The following is a 21,355-nucleotide window of genomic DNA, read 5'->3' as shown; positions in this document are numbered from 1 at the left end:
TTTAGAAGCTTTATGTTTTTCAGTCATTTTTAGTCATTTCTGACTGTTTGTGACCCCACCCTGGCGTGGTTTGCCATTTCCTTCTCCAGCTCATTTTACAGATGAGTAAACTGAGGCAAACAGGGTTGAGTGACTTGCCCAAGGTCACACAGCTAGTAAGTATCTGTGTCTAGATTTGAACTCACCAGGCCCATTGCTCTATCCATTGAACTACCTGGCTGACCTAAAAGCCTTTATACCTATGATCATTCCTAAGCTCTTCCACATACTATCTAGTCTGCCTCTCTGGATCTGAGTTTCTCATGTGTGGCGTGGGAGTGGTACTGGATGGCCTCTGGAATCTCTTCTAGCACTGAATCTACAATCCTTTGATTACGTATTTGAGAACAAAATCTATATGTTCATCCTCTAGACTACTTATTTAGCAGCTACTAAGGATAACTTACTTCAGCCAGTAAGTCTACTAAAAGACCTGGATGTTGAATGAATCACTTGTATCATCTTCATTAGGCATGATCTGAAAAAAATCACAATCTCCTCCCAAAATGAAATTGTACACGTCCTAGCATGAGGGAACCTTGGCCAGAAGGATTGTAATGATCCCTGCCAGTGCCCCCACACAAGTATACATTTATATATGTTTTATATGTATTTATGTGTTATATATATATATATATATATATATATATATATATATATATATGTATATATATATACATATATATATACACATATATATTATATATATTTATATTTATATATGTCTACCATGATGCACATGTTATGAAGCTTTGTCCTTTGATCACATGATCAGATGAGCAAAAAGGAAGAATGAAAGAAAGTGAAGACCTAGGAACTGTTGTTTTCTTCCCCTAACACACCCCATTATAGAGATGGAGAAGAGATTGACAGTGACCAATTTTAGATGTCAGCTGCCTGGCCTAGGAAAATTGAGATGGATGTATGCACACACACACAAGTTGTGTATCTACATCCATCCCCAAGCTCCATTAATTAATTGGCCTTTCTTTTCAAAGAAGTTGTTTTTGAATGTTACCCATTATTAATGAGGAAAAACATCATCCAGCCCCATAAGCCATTTGTCATGTAGAGAAGCAATATGAGTATTCCCAACTGCTCATCAGGGTAAATCAAAATCTAGGTCAAGTATCCTATTGGTATTATTCATTTAGCACCTCCTGAGCACCAGGAGTAAAGAAGAAAAGAAAATGTCCCATGGGGTAGTCACCATCAATATCAAACCAGTGACAAGAATGACATCCATGCAGGAGAAAGGCAGCCCCTGAAGAACTGTGTCAGATGGTACAGATTAGCCTGACATAAAATACTTAGTAATAAGGCCACAAGGTGACTCCTCAACCCCATGAACTGAGAGAGAATGACTTGTCTCAGGGAGGAGTTTGAAGCCAAAGTACTGCACATGAATCTAACCTGTGTCATTGGAGTCATCTTGGAGTTGTAGACTTGGAAGTAGATATACCAATGTGGAATGCTGATGAAAAGTAATAATAAAAAGGATTCAATCCTTCCTCCTTTCCCTGACAGCTGAGGTCATATTTCCCAGTCCTTGCTCCTCCTACTTCCAAAGAGAGGTGAGATACCATGACAATGAAACTCTGTTGCATTTTATCATCCATTACCCAGACCTAAAGGCAAAATCTATATATACCAATAACTTAATGGGAAAGCAAGCACTCTATTTACTTTTCCTATATCTCTTCATTCAGTGGGACTATCTAGCAGGACCACTAGGCTCAAAGAACAACATCCCTGCAGTTGTAGGTGGACTGCTCCATCACATCCTGGTGTGTGTGTCACCTGTGCTCTATGCAGCAGTCAATCAATCATTTATTAAGTGCCTTCTATATGCCAGACATTGGGGATACAAAGAATAACTAATAATAATAATAATAATAATAATAATAATAATAATAATAATCCCTGCTCTCAAAAAGCTTACAGTCTAATGGGGGGGGGGGTTGACAACAAGCAAACAACTACATCCAAAAGTTATGTACAAGATGAATTGGAAATAATCTCAGAAGGAAAGCATAAAAATTTAGGCACATTGAATTAGGCTTCCTGCAGAAGGTGGAATTTGGGCTGAAACTTGAAGGAAGTCAGGAAAGCCAAGGAGTGGGAGGAAAGGAAAGGGAATTCCAGCACAGGGACAGACATTGAAATTTCTTAAGAGTCAGGAGCCAAAGTGTCTTGTGTGAGGAACAAAAAAGGAGGCCAACTCATTGGAGAGTAAAGTCTATGGAGAGGAGTAAAATGTAAGAAGGCAGCAGGCTCAGGGGCTTTTACAGCTAGTTGGAGACAAAGTTATATCATCATTTGTGTTCCCTGGAGTTACGAGTCCTCTGTCCTACTATTATTCTGTGTGTGCTATCAGGGCACTTAAGAAGCTAGCTGGGCAGCTAGCTGGCAGATAGATAAAGGCCTGAGCTTGGAGTCAGAAGACCTCAGTTCAAATCTGGCCTCAGATACTTACTAGTTGTGTGATCCTGTTCAAGTCACTTAATTTGACTGCCTCAGTTTGCTCAACTGTAAAATGGGGATAATGACAGCATCTATCTCCCAGGGGTGTTACATGGATCAAAAAAGATAATCTTTGTAAATTGTCTGGCACATAGTAGTGGCTTAATATTTGTTCCTCCTCTCATAAAACATAGTGAAGGTCCATATTATATGTTCACAGAAACTGTGGCTAATCAGCAAACTACATGGTTCTACCAATGTTGACCTGGAAATATTTCAGGAAACAAAGTCAAAGATACTTTGGCCAGAGGCCAGGTCATAGCCTTACTCTCCTTCCCAGACTCTAAAACAGAACTTCTAACAAAACCAGCAGAAAAATCAATCGTTGAAATCACTGCCAATCTCTCTGATTCCACAAAATCTTTCACTGTCTAAGCCAGTTCTTTGCTTTCCCGTAGATGTACCATAAAAACAAATCCGAAAGACAAGCCTAAGCTGTTCATTATTACAAAGGCTAGAGCAACATGAGACCTCTCCATAGTTAGACTGTGCCTTTTAGAACACTCTAGTCAAGTGTTGCCATAGCAATGTGTCAGGAGCCTTGAATGGTAGCATTTACATTAATCAAAGTCAAGGCTATGGGACCCTATGATGCAATAGAAACAGTGAAATTCCTATAATTACATTCTTCAGACTCTACTGAACCTTACTCTTGAATTATCCATGGGATAATAAACAATCTTGTTTAGCATCGGATGTCTCCTAAACGCTGAAAAATAGAAAAATAAGAAAAAAAGGCACGAACTCAAGTAATCCTTCACTGTATGAGGAAATGAGCATAATCTCTGCAGAAAGCAAGCCTTAATTAAATTATAAGTACCATGTACTGTTAAATGGTGCAAATGGAACCTCAGCATTTGCCTTTGACTACTTGAAAAAGAAACTCACCAGCCCTAAAAGATAAGTACTTTGGGGCTCCATGTTGCCTCACACTCCTCTTCAGGCTTAATCTCTCTCACAAAGGAGGCTTGTTTATCCTACATTTTATGATGCTCTTTTTTTGTTGTTCTATCATTTGAAAAAATACTGCCTTTCATCTTCAAAGACTATTGACCCCCATCTGGAGGCTAAGAATTTGAATTATTTCTCTAGTAGTAAGATTGGTCTTATACTGAACCATCTACTTTATCTCTTTTAGTGTCTCTTTGATTAAGTAAAGATTCATTCACTATAGCTATGTAACAACAACTTGCATTAATGAAGTACTTTACAAATATTATCTGTTTATATCCTCACAACAATTCTGGGAGTTACATGATGTTGTTATCCCCATTTTTTTTAAAGAGGGGGAAACTAAGGCCCACAGAGCATAAGAGCACAGGCTCATATAGCTAGTAAATGTTTGAGGCTGGTTTTGAGCTCAGGTTTTCCTGACTCTAGAACTAGTGCTCTCTCCAATATACCACCACCACTACTACCTACACAGACACACAGACACACAGACACACACACACACACACACACACACACACCCCTTCAATGTGCCATTTAAGGTCTATTTTCTCTGTTAACAATTCCCCAACTGCCCCAGATCATCTTTATAGAATCAATGAATGTTAGACTTTTAAGATCTTGCAGATCATCTAATTTAAGCCCCCAACTCTTCACATCAAAAGCTAAGTCAAAGAAAATTGAAGTTACTTATTCACAATCATATGCACCCACTAAATTTTTATTCCTTTCCCTAAGGGCTGAAGTCAGGACCTGAACTCAAGTTTGGAGACTCTCACTCAAGACAAAGTTATTCCCACTGTTCCAAGTTTCTAGGAATTTAATTTCTCCTTCATCCCCACAGTAATCTCTTGGTTCTTTGATTTTATTTAAATTCAAGTCAACAAGCCCTTGTTATCTGTTTACTGTTCTCAAGGCACTATGATCCACACTGGGTGGACAAAAATGAAAACCAGTCTCTGCTGTCAGGAGTTTTCATGCTATTGAGGTGCTAGAACATAGAAACAGAAGTAAATACAAAGTAGTGGGAGGGAGAAAACACTAAAAGCTGGAGAATCAAAAAGAGCTTCGTGCTGGAGGAAGCTGAAGGTTCTAAGAGGAAGTGTTAAAGAGGGAGTGCATTTCCAGCAAGAATGACAGGCACATAAGTGAGAGATGGAATGTGAAGCTTGGAAACCAGTAAGAAGATCAGTTTGGCTGGAATGTAGAATTCATAAAGGAGAGTAATATGAAATATGAAGCCAGACTGTGAATGCCTTCAAATTCCAAGCTAAAGAATTGATACATAAAATTAGCTAGAAGAAACCTTTGAGAATTATTGATTATGGGTAATGAAATGGTCAGACATTTAGAAAGAATATTTTGGCATCTCTCTGGAAGATAAATTAGAGTGGAGATACTGGAAACAGGAAAACTAATGAGGGAGGTCATCACAATAGTCTGGATGTTGAGGACCTGAACTACGATAGCAGCCTTATAAGTAAAAATAAAGGGACAGTTGCAGGAGATGTCATAGAGGTATGATAGAATTGATAACACTCAGGCATTCATAGCATTTTGGGGTCAAAGACAGTAAAAAGTCAAGGATGACTTCAAGGTTCAAAGCTGGGTGGTTCTGAGAATGATAGGGCCATCAACTGAAAAAAGGCCATTAGGTGGAGAAGCAAGATATTGTGAGTTTCATCTTGAATATGCTGTATATAATATGCCTATATATCTAGATAGAGATATCCAGCTGGCTGTTAATAATGCAGGACTAGCGGCCAGGAGAAATGAGGGCTGCACATACAAATTTGAGATTCCCAGCAAAGGGCCACAACTCTGGGCTTGAGCATCCCAGGTTCATGGTTTAGAGAAGATAGTAGAAGAGGCTTTTCTTATACCCTGGCTCGGTTTGCCCCTGCTCCAGGGTAGGACTCTAGAGAAAATCTCTAAAACACAGCTTAAAAATGATATCTGCCTGGAGTCTCCCCAACAGAAATTTAAAGTGTCCCTTCCAGGTGGTCTAGCCATGCCAGATCTTAAATTGTATTATAAAGCATCAATCATCAAAACTACTTGGTACTGGCTAAGAAATAGAGTGGTGGATCAGTGGAATAGGTTAGGTACACAAGACACAGTAGTCAATGACTATAGTAATCTACTGTTTGATAAACCCAAAGACTCTAGCTTCTGGGATAAGAACTCACTATTTAACAAAAACTGCTGGGAAAACTGGAAAATAGCAAGCCAGAAACTAGGCATAGACCAACATCTTACAGCGTATATCAAGATAAAGTCAAAATAGGTACACGATTTAGATGTAAAGGCTGATACTATAAGCAAACTAGGAGAGCAAGGAATAGTTTGCCTGTCAGATTTATGAAGAATAGAAGAATTTATGACCAAACAAGAGATAGAGGACATAAAGAAATACAAAATGGGTAATATTGATTACATTAAATTGAAAAGTTTTTGCACAAACAAAGCCAATGCAACCAAGATTAGAAGAGAAACAGAAAGCTGGGGATCAATTTTTACAACCAGTGTCTCTGATAAAAGCCTCTTTCCTAAAATATATAGAGGACTGAGTCAAATTTATAAGAATACAAGTCATTCCCCCATTGATAAATGGTCAAAGGCTATAAACAGGCAGTTTTCAGATGAAGAAACTGAAGCTATCTATAGTCATATAAAAATGCTCTAAATCATTATTGATTAGAAAACTGCAAATCAAAATAACTCTGAGGTACCACATCACACCTATCAGATTGGCTAACATGACAGAACAAGAAAATAATAAATGTTAGAGAAGATGTGGGAAAATTGGAACACTAGTGCATTGTTGATAGAGTTGTGAACTGATCCAACTGTCCTTTTTTTTTTTTAGGTAATTGAGGTTAAGTGATTTGCCCAGGGTCACACAGCTAGTCAGTGTCAGATATTTCGTCTGAGGCCAGATTTGAACTCAGGTCCTCCTGACTCCAGGGCTGGTGCTCTATCTACTATGCCACCTAGCTGCCCCTGTTCCAACCATTCTGAAGAGCAATTTGGAAGTATGCCCAAAGGGCTATAAAACTGTGCATAACCTTTGACCCACCAGTACTACTTCTGTATCCCAAAGAGGTCATACAAATGGGAAAAGCACCCACATGTACAAAAATATTTATAGCAATTCTTTTTATGGTGTCCAAGAATTGGAAATTGAAAGGATGCCCATCAATTGGGGAATGGTTGAACAAGTAGTGGTATATGAATGTAATGCAATATTATTGTTCCATAAGAAATGGTGAGCAGGCAGACTTCAGAAAAGTCTGGAAATACTACACAAACTGATGCTGAGTGAAGTGAACAAAACCAGGAGAACACTGTACACAGTAACAGCCACATTGTGTAATGACTAACTTTGATAGACTTACCTCTTCTTAGCAATTCAGGGATCTAAGCCAACTCCAAAAGACTCATGATGAAGCTATACACATCCAGAAAAAAATCTGGATATCATCAGAGAGAGTCGAATGCTGATGGAAACATACTATTTGCTCTCTTTTTCGGGGGGGAGGGAGCTTGGTTTTTTTTATTTCTTTTTTCTCATGTTTCCTCCCATTGGTTCTAATTCTTCTTTACAAGATGACTAATGTGAAAATTGTGTCCTTTCTAAAATGTACTCAGTGTTCCTGTGATTTAGAGAATGACTATTTGTTTCCTCCATCACAAATGAAATTCTTAGAATACGAAAGATACATAAGGAAGTACTGGAAAATGATTAAAGCATGCAACAGTAATTCATCACTTCTATTATACTCTCCCAAGACGTTGATAGTTAAAGCATAAATAACTCTGTGGGACTGCTAAAGAGTATTTCACTTCTACCTGGGATCTTAATTGTCCAAGTAATTCTCTAGGTTAGCCTACATCTTCCGACTACTCAGGCATGCATAATTGTCCATCCTGGCAGTGGTTATCTTCTCCTCTGCAAAGTTTTTGCAGTTTGCTTCCTACCAAGAGTCTAACATTCAAACCCAGAAGTTCCTGGGGTTCTACCAAGGCTACAAACATCTCTGTCTCAGTATCGTTTTTTAGGAAGCTGTGCTCAGGAAAAGGAACAAAAAGTAGAAGACATAGCAAAAGCCTTTGAGATTTCATTGCAGATTTAGCAAGACAAGTACATTTTCTCTTTGCCATGTACAGGGGAGGGGCTGCGTGACAAGTGATACTCTCTGAAGAGAGAAAGACAGTAGCAGTAGTAGTAGTAGTAGTAGTAGTAGTAGTAGTAGTAGTAGTAGTAGTAGTAGTAGCAGCAGCAGCAGCAGCAGTGGTAGTGCTAGTAGTGGTAGTAGTAGTAGTAGTAGTAGTAGTAGTAGTAGTAGTAGTAGTAGTAGTAGTAGTAGTAGCAGTAGTGGTGGTGGTGGTAGTAGTAGTTATTATCTCATTTGCTCCTCATAACAACCCTGAAATGCACTATTCTTTTCCTCATTTTACAAATGGGGAAACTGAAGCAAACAGAAGTAAAGTGACTTGCCCAGGGTCACACAACTAGTAAGTATCAGAGGTCAGATTTTAACTCGGGTCCTCTAGACTACAGATCCAGCACTCTATCTACTGCACCACCTAGCTACCCAAAATGTAGAAGTCTTTTCTCCTTTTAAGCCTACTTAACAGGCAGATTTTTTTTTTCTCTTTAGTGGTCATTTATTGGCACAGACCATCTCCCTCTCCAACCCCCATCATAAGGCCCAAGGCATCAACCAGGAGCCTCTAGTGATTCATATCCTTTCATAAGAGTGAAGGGCAAATGATTTTCTTGGAACTCACCCAAGCACGGGGACACTAGAAATGGCCAGTATACAAGCATAGCTTCACACAAGCTCCATGGAATGTTCCCCACAGGCCTGTCCCCAGTTATGTTCCATGAAGTCCTAGAGACACCTAGTCTCACCTAGGCCAAAGTCTAGTACATCAGGGGAAGCAGTATCCTTTAATTATTTCCACTATACCTATGCCACTCATTTGGCGTTTACCATGTAAATGATAAATATGGTGAATAGCATACTACGATAATATCAAGAAGACCAGGGTTCAAACACCACCTCCAGCTTTCCCTAACTGTGAGACTACAGATAAATCATTTAAACTTTCAGAACTCTACCCTTATCTGTCAAATGGAGAAAATAATAAATGCAGTACCTCCCCCACAGAATTGTTGTGAAGGTCAAATGAGATAATGTATGTAAAACACTTTGCAAATCTTAAAGTGCTGTATGAATGTCAGATATTATTAGTGCCTGGTGCCTTCTAATTCACCTGACAACACAGGAGCTAGAAGATTTAGAGCTAAAAGAGATCTTAGGGTCCAACTAGTATTAGCCATCCAACTCCATTTTCACCTTCCTCATCAAACTTCAGTGGCTCCCCATCACCTCTAGAGTAGAACATAAAATCCTCTAGTGTCCAAAGGCCTTCATACCTTGCCCCCCTTTCTTTCCAATCTTCTGACACTTCACATCCCACCCTGCCCCGAAGCTGACACTGGCCTCCATGCTGTTCCTCAAACAAGACCCTCCATCTCCCAACTTCTGCCATTTTCCCTGGTTGTCCTCCGTGCCTGGATCCTCTCCTTTTCATTTGACCCTTCTGACTTCAAGTCCCTGCTAAAATTCCACCTACAGAAAGCCTTTCCCAATCCATTGTAATTCTAGTGCTCTCCTTCTGTGGATTATTTCCAGTTTATCCTGTATATGGTTTGTACATGGCTATTTGCATGTTGTTTTGTCATAGACAAGGATCTTCTTGGGAGCAGAGAGTGTCATTTACTTTTGTTTGTGTGCCCAGTGCTGTCAGGACCCAAGACAACCCCTCTCTTGTTACACCTCTCTTTTTACTATTAGGAGACACCCTATTTTCCACAGCTAAGGCTCAGCTAAGCTGTGCCCTGGCATAATAACAATCTTTTGCTCTTCTGGATGAACACCGCTGCAACTAAATCACAGAACTGATGGTCTCTGAGCTTGGGCAAATACCAACAGCCCAGACAGGAAGCCCTGCTACGAATGGACGTTTTTGTCATCAGGCAGCCTTGCCTCCCTATTGCTATTATGCCTCACCACTGTTGCTACACTGTTTGATTCTTTGTCTAGCCACAAATATATAAGTCAAGGTTTAGCCCCACTGCCTTGGGTCTCCCCCAAGAGGGGACCTGACACATGTGTCTAATTTCTTTCCCCCAATGGAATAAATAAAGCTTATAATTGTGTGAGCTTTTTGGTGTTTTCGGAGTTAACAGTGGTTGCAAAACTTCTGTGAGTCTTTGTTCATTTGTTACCAGAGTTGAAAGTGCTTAGGACAGCCCGGAACACAGTAGACACTTAATAAATATTTATTGACTAATGATTCATTTTAATAACCAGTAGATGGGTCTAAGTTTAAGTCCAAACTCTATCACTTACTCATAGTGTAACCTCAGATAAATAAATGACTTCATTTCACTTTATAAAACTCGAGATACTCTATAAATAATAGCTATCATTATTATTGTTGGTGGTGTTGTTGTTGTTGTTGTTGTTGTTGTTATCATTATGATAGCTAATCCAGTCTCTAGAAAGAGGAAGTATGGTGTAGTGGAAGGAGGGCTAAACTGGGAGTCAGGAAACCTGGGTTCTAATCCTGTCTCTGTTGATTTAGTTATGTGACTGTGGGCAAATCACTTAACTTCTCTGCATCTCAGTTTCTTTCTCTGTAAAATGAAAGGGTTAGATGAATGCATCTCTAGGGATGCTTCTACCGCTAACATTCTATGATAGAGTTGTTGCAGGCCAGAGATGTCTATGAGCCAGAGCCAGATGAGTCTCTTAGAGCCACTCCAAATTAAAAATGCCCAGATTTTCCCTGACCCAAGCCTCTCTTTTAAGCCAACTCATGCGTAGCAATGGGTTAGAGAAATGTAGTTATATTGCAGGATCACAGATTTAGAGCAGAAAGTAGACTTTGGAAGTCATTTAATACGACTTCTGAATTTTACAGATAAATTAATCAAAACCTAGAAAATTAAAATCGTTTGCCCAAGGTAACATAAATTCAGGATTGGAATCCTGGTTCGTCTGAGTCCAAATCCAATTTTCTTTCCACTACCCACATTATTTTCCCAGGAAAACAAGAAACAGTCTGGAAAAAAATAGATAGGAGCAAGTTAAATGGGGTTGTCTAAGACCAGAGGAGCAGCCCTTGAATGTAGGGGTTAAAGCAAGGAACTCAAACAAGGTATAGCAGACAAAGGGAAGCTAGGTGGCACAGTGGCTAGAGCGCCTGGCCTGGAGTCAAGAAGATCTGAATTCAAATACAGCCTCAGATACTTAGTAGCTGTGTGACCCTTGGCAAGTCACTTAACCCTATTTGCCTCAGTTTCCCATCTGTAAAATGAATTAGAGGAGATGGCAAACCACTCCAGCATCTTTGCCAAGAAAACTGCAAATGGGGTCATGAAAAATCAGATATGAGTGAACTGAATAACAACAGACCAGACAAGAGAAACAGATGCTTCTGGGAGACAATTAGATTTTCAAAATGAGGTAAATCCTGGCTCAGACAGGAAGCTTCTTAGACACTTCCTACTCCAGCATGAGCCAGCGACTAGCTTTCCAAGGTATCGTTTGCTCGGAACCTGGAAGCTAAGGCACCGGAGCAGAGGAGCTTTATATTTTACTCCAGCACTTAGCGTATTGTCTTGCACACAGTAGGTGCTTGTTGATTGATTGTTTGATGTGGAAACTTATAATTTCCCATATTCCTAGAACTGATCCCTACCCTTTGGAAATCCAGTCCAATGGATGAATCATCTGAATTTAATCACACTGACTGATAGAGATGTGCAAAGCAGAAAAACATGACAAATGCAAATTTCTCCACACCCTGTTCTGTATCCAAATGTACACTACCTTTGTTCTTCATAAGTTATACAGAACAACTACACAGCCACCCCTAAACCACACAACTCTACACAAACACAATCATGGACCTTAATTACAGATTAGATGCTTCCCTATGCATTGAATGCCTCCTTAATGGAATAATAAAAATCTCAGAGAAGAAACACTTCTTAGTAATGATCAGCTAGTCAGCATCTGCTCAGCAAGAACACTGAGGTTATTCTTGTTAGCCTACTGATGACTTAATAAGTCAATAAAATGTTTTTAACACCCTGAGCTTTCAATTAGTTGTGAAGTCTTCCAAGAATACATTTGCATAACACGAAGTCATTCGTTCATTTCCCATAGAGTATTCTAATACATGGGTCAAATATTCTTCATAATTATAAGCCAGTGGTTCAAATGTTCAATTCATATAGTGATTCTGGCACCATAAAAGTTATTAGTGGGAACAAAATTCATAAGGAACTGTATTAAAGGGTCAATTCATTAGCAGGCCTCATAAATCTTTGCTTTTTTTTTTATTTTGACTGCATTTTATAGAAAAGAAATACTTGTGATTCTAAGGTCACCTAAAAAAGGAACATGAAATACCACATCATTGCACACAGCATGATGGAGTAAGAAATATGCTGGAGTTGGAGAGACCAGATGTGGTTTAGAATCATAGCTCTGATGCTTATTAGCTGTGTAACTATGGACAAGCTACTTCACATCTCTAAGTCTCAGAGTAGGATGGGTATATAGCTGAGAAATGTAACTATCAATTCTAGCGCCCAGCAGACGCAACATGAAACCTTCCCTCAAATCAGATATATTTAATTAACGACATGAAAAAATACAAGAAGAAATTAAGCAAATGCAGTTTGAGACTGGGTATGAAAATTAATTACTAAAATGACTTCTGTCTTGCTAAAGGAGATCATGCATTATCTTATCACACCCTCTAAATGTCAATGTTGTGGGGCAAAGCTTTGATTGTCCCTGCCAGATTATACCTCTGCATATAATACTGTGTGACCAGTATAACTCATGGGTAGTTGTGAGGATCAAACAAGTTATTTATGTGAAAGTACTTTGTAAACTGTAATATATTATTCAAATGTGGAGTATTATTAATGCAAATGCCTGTTTATATTTGGTAATATACTAGACATCATGAAAAGACAGCTAAACCTTTGTTAAATCATTAAATATTTATTTGTGGTCCCTGTTCTCTAAAATCTTATGTTCCTTTAAAATATTTGTGATAACCCCCAAAAAATAGTGTCATGGAGGGAGTGGACTGACAATCTTTCTGAATTCACGTCAGACTTCCTCTGCTATGAACTTGCCCATTGCTTCCACCTAACACCACCCCTTTCTCTGGCCTTCTGCTAGAAAATTCTATACCCTTTGCTGGAAAATTCCATGCCCCACATTTGTACATGTGGGTTATAAATGGAGAGTGGTTTTCTCTGGTCAGTCTCTAATATTTCCATTCCTCTGATATCAGAATTTGGCAAATAATAAGACAATCTTGAGTGATAGCCCTCCCTATACAATTCATGGTCCTCACCTGCCTCAATAAGTTGCTTTAGTGTTGAGAAGACAAAAGACACAAAAATTCCACAGACTGATTAGGAATACAGGTGGACAGATTGATGAACTTAGGTTGTGCCATGTCTAAAAAAACCTCTCCAAATCTGGACTATCCCTGTGTCCCATCTCCCTTCTTCCCATAGATTTAAGGCTAGTGCACCCAAGGTTCCAGTGGTTTCTTTACCTTTTGAGTGTCTCAGCCCTTGTCCCTGATGTCAAACTTTGGGCCTATGATCCTTTGAGTCAAAATGAACCATTGCAAAGATCTACTGCTATTTGTTTTGTTGCACTCTCTGATCTTTTTTGTTCAGATCTCTTATGAGTTTCCAAACTACTATTGCAGATGAGGATACTACTGTCCTGATGGAGGAATGTGAGTTTGAACAAGACCCAGGGACAGCCATGACAATGATTAGAGATTTAGAATATGGGATATATCAGAACAGAACAAGATAAAAAGGACTTAAATGATAGCATAAGACCTATTTACTATAAAACTTCCCAGAAATGAGAAGACACACCTAAGGAGATTGGAGAATTTTCTTTCTTAAAAGCTTTATACCAATGTTTACAAGATAATTGGAGGGAGAAAACACCAAAGAGAATGCCTAACAGAAAAAAGAAAGAGCATTTATTAAACCCTCACTTTTTGTGGTGCTTAAGGTGCCGAAGGCTGGGGATACAAATAAAGCAAAATTCTCATTCTAATTAGAATTATTCTAATGAGAGATGATGATTTAGACATAGGAACACTTCTAACAACCACTATAGAGTGAAGTAAGCAGAACTAGAATGACCAATATATACAATGGTGACAATACAAACGGAAGGAAGGAAGGAAGGAAGGAAGGAAGGAAGGAAGGAAGGAAGGAAGGAAGGAAGGAAGGAAGGAAGGAAGGAAGGAAGGAAGGAAGGAAGGAAGGAAGGAAGGAAGGAAGGAAGGGAGGAAGGGAGGGAGGAAGGAAGGGAGGGAGGGAGGGAGGGAGGGAGGGAGGGAGGGAGGGAGGGAGATAAAGGAAACAAAGAAAGAGAAAAAAAAGAGAAGGAAACTCTGAATGTGTGAAATTATAATGACCACATATGGCCCAAGAAAATAACTAAGAAAATACACCCGTGTGTGTGTGTGTGTGTGTGTGTGTGTGTGTGTGTGTGTGTGTGCGCACGCGCATGTGCACACACACACACTCTTCCATTACAAGGGAGCAAGGGAAGACTAAGGGTATGGACCATTGTATTCATTGCCAACGTTATCAGACATGGTTGACAAGTTGGTTGATTTTGCTGAACTACTTTTTTTCCTCATCTTTCTTTTCAAATCTTTGTTTCAAGGGATAGTTCGCTGGGTAGGAGGAGGGGAAAGCGATATTCAAATAAAACAAAAGACATCAATTTTAAGAAATAAAGATGTAATCCTTCTCCTATGTCTAATTGTGGAGTGAAGTGACCCTGACTTCTCAAAGAATACGACAGCAGAGTATAAGCACAGGTAGCTCCTGTCAAGCTGGAAAGCCTTTCAGTATGGGTTCAGCAGTGAACTACAGGTCTATTGTCTGAGGTGCAACCCAACAAGGTGCAGAGAATCCCATTACCCTGCTGACTACATAGGGACAGAGGTCCTGGCCACAGCAGCTTTGAAGACCTTGGGCTTATTTAGTTAAAAAAAAAAGGTCGCAAAACACATCAAATGACAGAGTACCTACACTAACATAATCACTGGTCCTTAAACTATTCAAGAAGGAGATCAAGACCTGCAGATTTCTCCCATCTACCTAGAATGATTTCAGGACTGTACTACTAGTAGCCTGAGGCTGTTTGGCTATCTGGCTGCTGGAGACTGCCTTGCAGCCTCCCATGGTTATCTGTATTTCACATTCTAAATGATCTATGAAGCACTGGCACCGTTTTATTTTGACAGTAGGCAAGATCTTAGTTTGTTCTTCTATTCCTGAAGCCTTCCATTTTCCATAGGTTTGCACAGGGCCCTGATTACAAGTAGTCTTGATACAAATTTGTCTACTTCATACTAACATACCTTCAACTCTAAATATGGACGATGCCTTTGAGATGTTAGGTAAGCAGTACTAGGTCTGTATCCCAAAGAGAACATTAAAAAAGGGGGAGGGAAAGGACCTACACATACAAAAAAAATTTATAGCAGCTCTTTTTGTGTGGCAAAGAATTGGAAATTGAGGGGATACACATCAGTTGGGGAATGGCTGAACAGGTCATGGTATACGAATGTAATGGAATACTATTGTGCTATAAAAAAATGATGAGCAGATTTCAGAAAAACCTGGAAAAACTTACATGAACTGATGCATAGTGAAGTGAGCATAACCAAGAGAACATTGTACCATAACAGAAACATTGTACAATGATCAACTCTGATAGACTTAGATCTTCTCAGCAATGCAATGATCCATGACAATTCCAAAAGACTCGTGATGAAAAATGCTATCCACATCCAGAAAAAAACATGGAGTCTGAATGCAGATTAAAGCATACTATTTTCACTATGTTTTTAATGGTTTTTCCCTTTTGTTCAGTTACTTCTTTCACAACATGACTAATGTGGAAATATGTTTAACATAATTTCACATGTGTAATCTATATCAAATTGCTTGACATATTGGGGAGGGGAGAGGGGAAAGAGGGAGAAGAATTTGGAACTCAAAAACCTTATAAAAATGAATGTTGAAAACAATCTTTACCTGTAATTAGAAAAATAAAATACTAAATACAAAAATAAATAATAAGTGAAATTAAATGTTAGGTAGGAAATAAATGGGGATAATTGTGAAGACAGTCATCAAACTGACATCAACTCTGAAAATATCTAAAAATCTAGTCTTAGAACTAGTAAGGTCTTCTAGAGGCCATCTAGTAGACCTTAAATAGCTTGCATTTATATAGCTTTACATTTATATATACATATGCGTGTACGCATATACACACACATATTTACATAAATTTTAAAGTTTACAGAGTGCTTTGTATACATAATTTCATTTGAACCTCACAGAAAACCATGCAAAGTTTATACTACAAGTTCCATTTTTGAGGTAGGAGGAAGTGGATCCTCAGGAAACTTAAGTGACTTGTCCAGAGTGAGAAAACTAGTGAGTGTCTAAGGCAGAATTTAAATCTAGGTCTTAGTGAATCTAAACCCAGTTCTCTCTACAATACATAATTCTGCCTTTCTCAGGGAGGATCATTCCAAATATATGTTTCTTTGGCCAAATCAAGAGGATAGGGTCACTTGGTCCATGTAGCTAAAGGGAAATTATTCATCCTCAGCTTCTAATTTTAACTCATGAAAATGTCACCTAAGTGACATTCGGTCACTTAGTACCTGATAGCTAAGAAACCTTGGAAATCTTTTGCTCTCAATCTGATTTGTTGAGCAAGCAATGAAGTCACAAACTATATCACATTTAGACTGAGTGTGAACAAAAGGTGTCCCATTCAGTCTCAAAATGGGAAAACTACGAATTTCTTTGAGCTCAGAAAAAATAGCTTTTTGCTAAACTTAGTCCTGCTTTCACCTGCTATATTTCTCTACCCTACAGCTTACTTTAGAATTTTATTTAATGATTATTGGTTGACTCCTTTATCGGGAATTGCCCCATTACCAAGATTTGAAAAATAGATTAATCACTAATGATGAGATTTTTTTTTCTGTCTCATAAAGTGACTCCAAGGTGCAGCCTGACCCAGTCATGAAAAAGAGTGGAACAACCAAAGCTAGATCAATGATATAGACCATAGGAGACCAAGACTAGAATTCCAACCAGACTGACAGGATCAAAGTAAAGTCACCTAAATATGGGTGCACAAGAATTGGTCATTCTAGGGATAAGTATGCAAAGATGCAAGTGAAGGAAACAAATCCTAACCTACGACATGAGTTCAAAGGCAAAAATTAAGGCAGGACATGGATATCATTAGCCAAACAGTCATGGTCTATACCAGAAGTGTCAAACATTCAGAGACCAGACACAGCAATAGTGAGGCTGAAGCGACATTGAAATGTAATTGGGAAATATTTAACAAAATAAAAAAGCACAACAGAACAAAGATTATGTTAAATGTTAATATGCCACCACATGTGGGGTTTATGGACCCCTTTCTATTGGAGGTTGGCATCACCGGACTAGACTAACAATTCAAGAAGTTAGCAACAGGCAGGTAGCACCAAGGAGGTCTGACAGGAGATATGGGCCCCCAGCCACTTAAAATCTAGATGATGGGAAAAGGAAACCTACCCTCTATTAGCCTAGAGTACAAAACAGGGAAAACAGCATATGGAAACAGATGTCATTGCAAAAGCAGAACCAGCAATAAGATCAGTGCAATACTAAAACTATGCCAGCAATCTGCTGACATAGGACTCTATAATCTCCTTAACTTGGGTCAGGCTGGTTGCACAGTTCAAGGTGAAGGTTAACCTAAAAGTGATCATTAAGCCTGCTAGGGTTTAAAAGATTCTGTAGGCGAGAAATAAGCAACCTATCACCCATCTGCTGATTAATACCATGACTTGGTCAACAGTAGAAAACCTAGAGAGAGGAATTTTGTCCACACATGTACATGCACCTAGCTACAGTATCATATACAGGGTATTCCACTATCTTAGTGAAGTTTAAAGTTTTAACAGATTTAATAGCTTGAAACTACACAAAGAGAGTTGGAACAGCATTTATTAAAAAGAGGAATTGCTCTATAGACATAAGAACTTGGTTCCAATCCAGGACTGTCACTCACTTTCTGTGTGACCTTAGGTAAATATTAGCAGATATAGTGGACATGGTATTGGCCCCACAGTCAGGAAGACCTGAGTTGAAATCTAGCCTCAGATACTATCTATGTGACATGAGACAAGTCACTTAATCTCAGTTTAGCTCAATTTCCTTAATTGTATAATAGGAATAATAATAGCACTTTCCCCCCAGGGTATTGTGAGAATCAAAAAAGATAATATTTATGAAGTACTTAGCACAGTACCTGGTACATGGTAGATGCTATATAAATATTTATTCCTTTTTTCTTCCTTCTCTCCTTCCCCCTTTGGGTTTCAATTACATTATTTCTAAAATGAAGGGGACTAGGTATAGTAGCACACACCTGTAATCCTTGCTACTGGAAAAGCTGAGTCTGGTGGATTTCTTAAGCTCGGGAGTTCTGAGCTGCAGAGGGATAAGTCAATCCAGTCTCTGAATTATGGTGAGCCCTAGGAGGAAGGATACCACTAGTTTGCCTAAAGAGGAGAGAATCAGCCCAGGTTGGAACTGGAAGAAGTCAAAGTTTACAAACCAGTCAGTAGTGGGATGAGTCTCTGCGTGGCCACTGCACTTCCAACCTGGGCCAGATAGGGAGACCCCACTGCTAAACAAACAAATACAATAAAATAAGGGGGTTGAACTAAGTAATATCTAAGGTCCCTGCCAGTTGTAAAAGACTGGTCTTAGGAACTTAGTGCTATATCAGCAAGATTACTTCACTAATAAACCCAGGATGGGCAGGATTCCATTGCCATTTCTTACTCTGCACCAGTGAGGCTGTTCCATAAGTCATTGGAATTAAGACCACAGGTGCAGAGGTCAAAGTGAGGGAGTAGGGGTAAAGGACAGATTGCTGTAAGCACCTGCCCTTCCTCACATCCTGACAATCTTTACCTTACCTCCAATTGTAGAGTCTAAACCTTGAGAATGAATTCATGAATAAGAATTTTAAGTGTTTAATGCATACAGAGCACTGCTAAGAACTGGGGATGCAAAGAGAAAAAAAGTGATGCAGTCCTTGCTCTCAAAAAACACATTGTCACAGAGTAGAGAACATACATGAAGGCTTCAGGGGCGAGTCAGATGGAACAGCCCCACTGTCCTTAGGGTGCAAGGGCAAAATAATTGTTAACACCTCTTCTTTAGTCTCATTTCCACTGAAAAATGACCCACACTGTAGAAACTGGGAAAAACAAGGGGAGAATACGGTGGGGGAATTACACTGATAGAATAAAAAGTAGTAAGGGAAATAAAGATGACTTTCCCTGCAAACCCTAGCTGTGTTTCAGTGAAATTGTTTACAGAGTAATATGTGCAGATTTGCATAAATTACATAGCAAAACCTGATTATACAGTACTTTACTGTATGACATGTTCAGTTATGCTATGACACAAATTATGTCTCCTGTGTATATTGAGATGCATGGCATATTTCTCATATTACAGCAGAGAAGATATATAGAATAAGTGTGATTGCTCTGCCCTTTGCCCAAGCCCAGAGCTATAATAGAATTCAACTACACATTTGTGTTCTGCCTGTTCTCTCCTTTTCTTCAAAATTATCATATGTTTGTATATATATGTATACACATATGTGTTTACAAAGTGTATCCTCCAGAGAGAATGTAAACTCCTTGACATAAAAGAGCAATCACTCACCACTTGCCATCTGTTTTGTCCATGCACTGTCAGGACCATGGGACTTTTCTATCTGACTCATAGTTGAAACCTTCCATATAGGTTGTATCCCCTCTAGGGTAACTGATGGTCCTCAAACACATGGGTGAATTAGAGGAGTGTCTAACCCAAGAATGGGAAGATTTCTCCAGTGGAATAGGTGCAGGTGAACAATTTGTTCCAATTGGTCACAAAGGCAATGAAAGCAGGCACCATGGAGTGCTTAGAGCTTGGTCAGAAGACCAAGGTCATCCACTACATCCTGAACCATCACTAGTTGTCTTGATTTTTATCTTGCCACTGGACTCTGATGACTCTGGGACAGGGAGCAAGGCACTTTGTAAACACCACCTTGTGATGTCATTGATCTTCTTTGAAAACAAAAGACAAAAAAACGATCCCCCCCTCCACCTCCAGCATATGAACTCTTTGAGCAGGAACTGCCCTATTTTTCTTTTTGTATTCCTAGTGTTTAGTACAGTACTTTGCACGTTATAAGCACTTAATAAGGACTTCATTCATTCATTTACTACCATTTCTGCTCCTTTACCTTGGCTGCATCCCATGACTAGAATATACCTCTTAGAACCCCTAATTTTCTTCAGGGTCCTACTCAAGTACCATATTAGACATGAGGCCTCACTCTATCCCCAGCTATTAGTGCCTTTCCCCTTAAAAATTACCTTGTATGTTCTCTATATGTCTTCAAACCAGGAGCAGAGACCAACTTTAAAAGTCACAAAATAGGCTGGGAAATGAGGGTGGGGAAAGAATCTGATCATAGAAAGTTACTATGGTGACAGAGAAGATCAAAACACAAACTCATAACAGGACAACAATATCAAAAATGCTACATGCAAAGACTCAAAGAAAAATGTGAATTAGATTATATCAAAATATTAAATATCAAAATATCAAATATCAAAAAATAACAAATATCAAAATATTAAAAATAAATTAAAAGACCCCAAGTTAAGAAACTCAGATGTAAGTATTAGTTGCTCTGAGTCATAGGGGTTGAAGAATACAACTTATAACTGCAAGTTTGACATTCTACCTTTTCCTTCTAGCTCCACAGCTTCTACCTTTTCCTCCTAGCTCGACAGCTATCTTAAACGTTTCTGGCTACAATTGGTTGGGGTGGAATGAAGGTTTGTTGCTGGGTTAATCTTTCCAAGGAATCCTTGCTATGAATTAGAGAAATTGATTGTCACAGTCAGGCATACACCATGAGGCTTAGGAAAAAGTTCAAGCTAGCTGGCCCATATTTAAACTAATCCAGTGCTTTTGATCTTTTCAATAAGAGCTCTGATCAGTACCATAATAATGAATATCTTGGCCTAATATTTTTTGTGAATCCTCATCTTTCACCCTGACTACCTCCTATCTCCATGCTAAACTCCTGTCCATGTATGGAGGAACATTAAATTGTCTTTATGTGACAACAGAATAGAAATATATCTTATTTTGTGGCTGTAGGAAATTAGTCAAAATAAACAGAATACACGGAATTTTGCATTTTTCATAAGAAAGTCTAACTCAAGATTGTGTGGTCTTATTTTCTTGGCAGTGATGTGGTAATTAAATCAAGAATGAATGCCTTAGAAAACTCTTAAATCTCATGTCTCCAGGTTGCTGTAGAGAGACTGATGAAAGATATGACTAGAAATCGATGTTCAGAAGTACAGGCATTTTTTAGATGGAAAAAAACTGCACACATCAGTGTATATATTTTCCACGAGATGCTGCTGCACTGACATGCAGGGTGAAAAATCATATACCTCTACAGCATCTCAAAGAGCTTCTTAAGGAGAGCTCAATGAAGAAAGATTCTTTTTTAGCCATATTCACATACATACGAAATCTATAGGAGGTGGGGTTGGAGAAAGGGGAACCTAATTA

General features: G+C 38.9%; 1 long non-coding RNA gene across 1 annotated transcript in view; it reads right to left on the bottom strand.

The window, feature by feature from the left end:
* The window catches only part of LOC110209011 (uncharacterized), a 79,870-nt gene that overhangs the window by 35,750 nt on the left and 22,765 nt on the right, over positions 1–21,355 (bottom strand). The window lies entirely within an intron of this gene.

Source organism: Phascolarctos cinereus, unplaced genomic scaffold, assembly GCF_003287225.1.
Source record: "Phascolarctos cinereus isolate Bilbo 61053 unplaced genomic scaffold, phaCin_HiC Scaffold_2;HRSCAF=192, whole genome shotgun sequence".
Lineage (NCBI taxonomy): Eukaryota > Metazoa > Chordata > Mammalia > Diprotodontia > Phascolarctidae > Phascolarctos > Phascolarctos cinereus.
This window is presented reverse-complemented; position numbering and strand designations above follow the sequence as displayed.